Source organism: Coregonus clupeaformis, unplaced genomic scaffold, assembly GCF_020615455.1.
Source record: "Coregonus clupeaformis isolate EN_2021a unplaced genomic scaffold, ASM2061545v1 scaf0017, whole genome shotgun sequence".
Lineage (NCBI taxonomy): Eukaryota > Metazoa > Chordata > Actinopteri > Salmoniformes > Salmonidae > Coregonus > Coregonus clupeaformis.
In genome coordinates, this window is record NW_025533472.1 from 710472 (window position 1) to 719114 (window position 8643).

General features: G+C 40.0%; 1 pseudogene; it reads left to right on the forward strand.

Annotated features, from left to right (window-relative positions):
- Positions 1–1930: 1930 nt before the first annotated feature.
- On the forward strand, positions 1931–8401 carry LOC123483054 (annotated as a pseudogene).
- The last annotated feature ends 242 nt before the right edge of the window (positions 8402–8643 follow it).

The following is an 8643-nucleotide window of genomic DNA, read 5'->3' on the forward strand; positions in this document are numbered from 1 at the left end:
TGTGAGTACATAACATGACATATAAGAACTAATCATCAGGAAGAAATATTAAGTTTAGAGTAAAATATGTATTATAATATGTATATAATATATAATAATAAATAGAAAAACGTACTGAATCAGTGCATTGGTCTTCACATTAGTACAACAATATGACCATACAATTCTAGGAGACGGAAGATGAATCTATATGTTGTTTAAGAGAATAAACCAAATGCATCTGCCATTGTCCTTCTACACTACTGGTGTTAAATTAACAGTGTGTTTGTGAAATCATGATGATCTCTCTGTCAGGTTGTCAGGTTGTGGAGTCACAGAGGAAGGCTGTGCTTCTCTGGTCTCAGCTCTGAAGTCAAACCCTCACACCTGAGAGAGCTGGATCTGAGTAACAATGACCTGAAGGATTCAGGAGTGAAGCTGCTCTCTGCTGGACTGGGGAATCCCCACTGTAAACTGGAGACTCTGAGGTCAGTATTCCTGTAGTTGGTCAACAAGTGATAACTGTTCACCAGATCCACATGTGTTTACCAGGCACACGTAGTCCACACCATATGTGTTTGGACAGTGAAGCTTACAGTTTTACATTTGGAGCTATGCTCCAGTTATTTGGATTTGAGATAAAATGTTTCATATTAGGTGACAGGACAGAATGTCACCTTTTATTTGAGGATATTTTCATACATATCTGTGTTACTGTTTAGAAATGAAAGCACTTTATGTATCTAGTTCTCCCATTTGAAAATTCCTAATAATTTTGACAAATTCACTTATATTGTATTAAAGTAGTCATAAGTTTAGTATTTGGTCCCATATTCCTTACCCGCAGTGATTACATCAAGCTTGTGATTCTACAAACGTGTTGAATACATTTGCAATTTGTCTTGGTTGTGTTTTAGATTATATTTTTCTCAATAGAAACTGAATGGTGAATAATGTCCTGTCATTTTGGAGTTACTTCACTTATATTGTCAGTAAGAATAGAAGATGTTTCTGAACTCTTCTACATTTATGTGGATGCTACCATGATTATGAATAATCATGAATGAATCGTGAATGATGATTAATTAGAAAGTTACAGAGGAACAAGGATCATACCCCTTCTGTTATTGGTAATGGTGAGAGGTTAGCATGTTTTGTTGTAGCCTCTGTAACTTTCTCACTCATTATTATTCATGATTCATTCATGATTTTTCTTAATCATGGCATCATCAGGATTAATTTAGTAGTGTTTAGAAACATGTTATCTACTCACTTAGACAGAAAATTACTCCAGTCATCATCCACCATTCAGTTACTATTGGGCAAAACATAACCCAAAACACAACCAAAACAAACTGCAAATGCAACCAACGAGTTTACAACCAAATACTCAACTTTTGACTACTTTAATACACTATGAGTGAATTGGTTAGAATACTTATGACGTCTTCAAATGGGGGACTAGATACATAAAGTGCTTTCATTTCTAAATGGTGAAACAGATATGTATTAAAATACCCTCAAATAAAAGGTGACATTATATACTGTCACCTCATATGAAACATTTGATCTCAAATCCAAAATGCTGGAGTATAGAGCCACATTTAAAATGTTAGCTTTACTGTGAAAATAGATATAATGTGGACTGTATACTCAATACAATCTAAATCTGATACCTCACTGTCTGTCTTTTGACTGATACTGCTTTTTAAACTGCTCTGGTCAGTCTACTCAAATATTTGTACTATACATGTTTCTCTCTACAATCAATATATGATCATTTCTAATAATGAACATTCATTAATTTATGAATAGATATGGCAGGTTTCAGGACACTGATATATCTGAATATGTTGAAAAAATATACTGCCACTATTTTCACCACCAAAGAATAGCAGTGTGGTTTTAATATGATTTGACTCTTTGCAGGCTGTCAGGCTGTCTAGTCACAGAGGAAGGCTGTGCTTCTCTGATCTCAGCTCTGAAGTCAAACCCCTCACACCTGAGAGAGCTGGATCTGAGTAACAATGACCTGAAGGATTCAGGAGTGAAGCTGCTCTCTGCTGGACTGGGGAATCCCCACTGTAAACTGGAGACTCTGAGGTCAGTATTCCTGTAGTTGGTCAACAAGTGATAACTGTTCACCAGATCCACATGTGTTTACCAGGCACACATAGTCCACACCATATGTGTTTGGACAGTGAAGTTTACAGTTTTAAATTTGGTGCTATGCTCCAGCATTTTGGATTTGAGATAAAACGTTTCATATTAGGTGACATTACAGAATGTCACCTTTTATTTGAGTTTAATGGTGAGAGGTTAGCATGTTTTGTTGTAGCCTCTGTAACTTTCTCACTCATTATTATTCATGATTCATTCATAATTTTTCTTGATCATGGCATCATTAGGATTAATTTAGTAGTGTTTAGAAACATGTTATCTACTCACTTAGACAGAAAATTACTCCAGTCATCATCCACCATTCAGTTACTATTGGACAAAACATAACCCAAAACACACTGCAAATGCAACCAACGAGTTTACAACCAAATACTCAACTTTTGACTACTTTAATGCACTATAAGTGAATTGGTCAGTATACTTAGGACTTCTTCAAATGGGGGACTAGATACGTAAAGTGCTTTTATTTCTAAACGGTGAAACTGTCACGATCGTTCATGAACGAAAGGACCAAGGCACAGCGTGATATGCATTCATATTTATTTCACGACTAAACACACGACAAAACAACAAACGAAACGTGAAGTCCAAGGTAGACAAATAACATACCTCACACGGAACAAGATCCCACACCCCACTAGTGCCAACAGGCTACCTAAGTATGGTCCCCAACCAGAGACAACGAGCTACAGCTGCCTCTGATTGGGAACCACCCTGGCCAACATAGATCTAAACGATCTAGAAACTAACATAGACAAACCCAACACAGAAAACACACACCATGACTCAACCAATACATGTCCCTAGAGTCAGGGCGTGACAGAAACAGATACGTATTAAAATACCCTCAAATAAAAGGTGACATTATATACTGTCACCTCATATGAAACATTTAATCTGAAATCCAAAATGCTGGAGTATAGAGCCACATTTAAAATGTTAGCTTCACTGTCAAAATAGATATATTGTGGACTGTATACTCAATACAATCTAAATCTGATACCTCACTGTCTGTCTTTTGACTGATACTGCTTTTTAAACTGCTCTGGTCAGTCTACTCAAATATTTGTACTATACATGTTTCTCTCTACAAGCAATATTATGATCATTTCTAATAATGATATATTCATTAATTTATGAATAGATATGGCAGGTTTCAGGACACTGATATATCTGAATATGTTGAAAAAATATACTGCCACTATTTTCACCACCAAAGAATAGCAGTGTGGTTTTAATATGATTTGACTCTTTGCAGGCTGTCAGGCTGTCTAGTCACAGAGGAAGGCTGTGCTTCTCTGATCTCAGCTCTGAAGTCAAACCCCTCACACCTGAGAGAGCTGGATCTGAGTAACAATGACCTGAAGGATTCAGGAGTGAAGCTGCTCTCTGCTGGACTGGGGAATCCCCACTGTAAACTGGAGACTCTGAGGTCAGTATTCCTGTAGTTGGTCAACAAGTGATAACTGTTCACCAGATCCACATGTGTTTACCAGGCACACATAGTCCACACCATATGTGTTTGGACAGTGAAGCTTACAGTTTTACATTTGGTTTTTAGATACAATGTTTCATATTATGCAACAGTACAGAATGTCACCTTTTATTTAAAGATTTTCATATATATACAGTGAGGGAAAAAAGTATTTGATCCCTTGCTGATTTTGTACGTTTGCCCACTGACAAAGAAGTGATCAGTCTATAATTTTAATGGTAGGTTTATTTGAACAGTGAGAGACAGAATAACACCAAAAAAATCCAGAAAAACGCATGTCAAAAATGTTATAAATTGATTTGCATTTTAATGAGGGAAATAAGTATTTGACCCCCTCTCAATCAGAAAGATTTCTGGCTCCCAGGTGTCTTTTATACAGGTAATGAGCTGAGATTAGGAGCACACTCTTAAAGGGAGTTCTCCTAATCTCAGTTTGTTACCTGTATAAAAGACACCTGTCCACAGAAGCAATCAATCAATCAGATTCCAAAATCTCCACCATGGCCAAGACCAAAGAGCTCTCCAAGGATGTCAGAGACAAGATTGTAGACCTACACAAGGCTGGAATGGGCTACAAGACCATCGCAAAGCAGCTTGGTGAGAAGGTGACAACAGTTGGTGTGATTATTCGCAAATGGAAGAAACACAAAAGAACTGTCAATCTCCCTTGGCCTGGGGCTCCATGCAAGATCTCACCTCGTGGAGTTGCAATGATCATGAGAACGGTGAGGAATCCGCCCAGAACTACACGGGAGGATCTTGTCTATGATCTCAAGGCAGCTGGGACCATAGTCACCAAGAAAACAATTGGTAACACACTACGCCGTGAAGGACTGAAATCCTGCAGCGCCCGCAAGGTCCCCCCTGCTCAAGAAAGCACATATACATGGCCGTCTGAAGTTTGCCAATGAACATCTGAATGATTCAGAGGGAGAACTGGGTGAAAGTGTTGTGGTCAGATGAGACCAAAATCGAGCTCTTTGGCATCAACTCATCTCGCCGTGTTTGGAGGAGGAGGAATGCTGCCTATGACCACAAGAACACCATCCCCACCGTCAAACATGGAGGTGGAAACATTATGCTTTGGGGGTGTTTTTCTGCTAAGGGGACAGGACAACTTCACCGCATCAAAGGGACGATGGACGGGGCCATGTACCATCAAATCTTGAGTGAGAACCTCCTTCCCTCAGCCAGGGCATTGAAAATGGGTCGTGGATGGGTATTCCAGCATGACAATGACCCAAAACACACGGCCAAGGCAACAAAGGAGTGGCTCAAGTAGAAGCACATTAAGACTAGCCAGTCTCCAGACCTTAATCCTATAGAAAATCTGTGGAGGGAGCTGAAGGTTCGAGTTGCCAAACGTCATCCTCGAAACCTTAATGACTTGGAGAAGATCTGCAAAGAGGAGTGGGACAAAATCCCTCATGAGAATGGCATATTATTATTATTTATTATTATTATTCATATTATATTTAGATGGGTGCAAACCTGGTGGCCAACTAAAAGAAACGTCTGACCTCTGTGATTGCCAACAAGGGTTTTGCCACCAAGTACTAAGTCATGTTTTGCAGAGGGGTCAAATACTTATTTCCCTCATTAAAATGCAAATCAATTTATAACATTTTTGACATGCGTTTTTCTGGATTTTTTTGTTGTTATTCTGTCTCTCACTGTTCAAATAAACCTACCATAAAAAGTATAGACTGATCATGTCTTTGTCAGTGGGCAAACGTACAAAATCAGCAGGGGATCAAATACTTTTTTTCCCTCGCTGTAAATTTTACCGTTTAGAAATGAAAATACTTTATTATGTAGTTCTCCTATTTGAAAAAGTCATAATTATTTAGACAAATTAATTTAGTCAAAAAGTTTAGTGTTTGGTCCAATATTCTTTGCCTGCAGTGATTACATCAAGCTTGTGATTCTACAAACGTGTTGAATACATTTGCAGTTTGTCTTGGTTGTGTTTTTGGATGATGTTTTTCCCAATAGAAACTGAATGGTGAATAATGTCCTGTCATTTTGGAGTCACTTCACTTGTATTGTCAGTAAGAATAGAAGATGTTTCTGAACACTTCTACATTCATGTGGACGCTACCATGATTATGAATAATCATGAATGAATCGTGAATCATGATGAATGAGAAAGTTACAGAGGAACAAGGATCAGACCCCCTCTGTTATTGGTAATGGTGAGAGGTTAGCATGTTTTGTTGTAGCCTCTGTAACTTTCTCACTCATTATTATTCATGATTCATTCATAATTTTTATTAATCATGGCATCACAGGATTAATTCAGTAGTGTTTAGAAACATGTTATCTACTCACTTAGACAGAAGATTAATCCAGTCATCATCCACCATTCAGTTACTATTGGGCAAAACATAACCCAAAACACAACCAAAACCAACTGCAAATGCAACCAACGAGTTCACAACCAAATACTCAACTTTTGACTACTTTAATGCACTATAAGTGAATTGGTTAGATTACTTATGACTTCTTCAAATGGGGGACTAGATACATAAAGTGCTATCATTTCTAAACGGTGAAACAGATATGTATTAAAATACCCTCAAATAAAAGGTTACATTATATACTGTCACCTCATATGAAACATTTGATCTCAAATCCAAAATGCTGGAGTATAGAGCCACATCTAAAATGTTAGCTTCACTGTCAAAATAGATGTGGTGTGGACTGTATACTCAATACAATCTAAATCTGATACCTCACTGTCTGTCTTTTGACTGATACTGCTTTTTAAACTGCTCTGGTCATTCTACTCAAATATTTGGACTGTACATTTTTCTCTCTACAAGCAATACTTTGATAATTTGTCATTTCTAATAATGAATTCATTTATGAAAGATATGACAGGTTTCAGGACACTGATATATCTGAATATGTTGAAAAAATATACTGTCACTATTTTCACCACCAAAGAATAGCAGTGTGGTTTTAATATGATTTTACTCTTTGCAGGCTGTCAGGCTGTGGAGTCACAGAGGAAGGCTGTGCTTCTATGGTCTCAGCTCTGAAGTCAAACCCCTCACACCTGAGAGAGCTGGACCTGAGCTACAATCACCCAGGAGACTCAGGAGTCAGACTGCTCTCTGCTGGACTGGAGGATCCACACTGCAGACTGGAGAAACTCAAGTATGTAGAGGGTTTATGTCAATGTTCATATCAGACATGTTGGAGTTATCAGGCTAGTTAAGACAAACATTCTGACCACCACTTGGACTAAGTTATATAAAGACTGTGTGTGTGTGTGTGTGTGTGTGTGTCCAGTGCATGGGTCCTGTGTGTGTGTGTGTGTGTCCAGTGTGTGTGTGTGTGAGTGTGTCCAGTGTGTGTGTGTGTGTGTGTGTCCAGTGTGTGTGTCTGTGTGTGTCCAGTGTGTGTGTGTGTATGTGTCCAATATGTGTGTGTTTGTGTGTACAGTACACATTCTGGACAAACACACACACTGGACAAACACACACACTGGACCCACACACACACACACACACACACTGGACACACACAGACACAAACACTGGACACACACACACACACACAAACTGGACACACACACACACTGGACACACACACACACAAAAAGGAAACACACACCGGACACACACACACTGGACCCACACACACACACACTGGACCCACACACACTGGAAACACACACACACACACACTGGACACACACTGGACACACACACGGACAAACATTCTTACCACCGCTTGTACAAAGTTATATGCTGAATGTGTGTGTGAGTGTGTGTGTGTGTGTGTGTGTGTGTGTGTGTGTGTGTGTGTGTGTGTGTGTGTGTGTGTGTGTGTGTGTGTGTGTGTGTGTGAGTTCAGGTGTATCCCTCAATGACTGTCTGTTCTTCTGCTTACCGCTACAGTGTGGAACATGGTGGAGAGAACACAATGAAACCTGGACTTAGAAAATGTGAGTGTTGACTGCTGTGAAGAATATGACTAAGAATAAGTCTTAATTCAAGTGAAGTCAAAGTCAAAGACCACCATCATTACTTACTTGGTCATATTAAATATGCGTGCATGAAGGTGTGTGTGTGTGTGTGTTCAGGGTGTGTGTGTGTTCAGGATGTGAGTGTGAGTGTGTATCCGGTGTGTGTGTGTCTGTGTGTTCAGCATGTGAGTGTGAGTGTGTATCCGGTGTGTGTGTGTGTGTGTGTGTGTGTGTGTGTGTGTGTGTGTTCAGGATGATGATGATTTCTAATATTGTGTCTGGTTTCATCCATCAGATGTCTGTGATCTCACACTGGACCTAAACACAGTAAACAGATTCCTTCTCTCTGTCTGAGGAGAACAGAAAGGTGACATGGAGGAGAGAGGAGCAGCCGTATCCTGATCACCCAGAGAGATTTGAGGTCTGGAGTCAGGTGCTGTGTAGAGAGGGTCTGACTGGGCGCTGTTACTGGGAGATAGAGTGGAGTGGGAGAGGGGTTGAAATAGGAGTGACATATAAAGGAATCAACAGGAGAGGAAGGGGTGATGACTGTGTGATTGGATGGAATGACAAGTCCTGGAGTCTGGACTGCTATGACAACAGTTACTCTGCCTGGCACAATAATAAGTCCACTACCATAGACGTCCCCTCCTCCAGCCCCCCACAGAGTAGGAGTGTATCTGGACTGGCCAGCCGGCACTCTGTCCTTCTACAGAGTCTCCTCTGACACACTGACCCACCTGTACACATTCTACACCACATTCACTGAGCCCCTCTATCCAGGGTTTAGGGTTTGGGATGTTGACTCCTCAGTGTCCCTGTAAATAATAACCATGGTAACACTGACACACACACACACACACACACACACACACACACACACACACACACACACACACACACACACACACACACACACACACACACACACACACACACACTGGGAACACACACACACTGAACACACAAACACTGGACACACACACACAGGACACACACACTGACACACTGG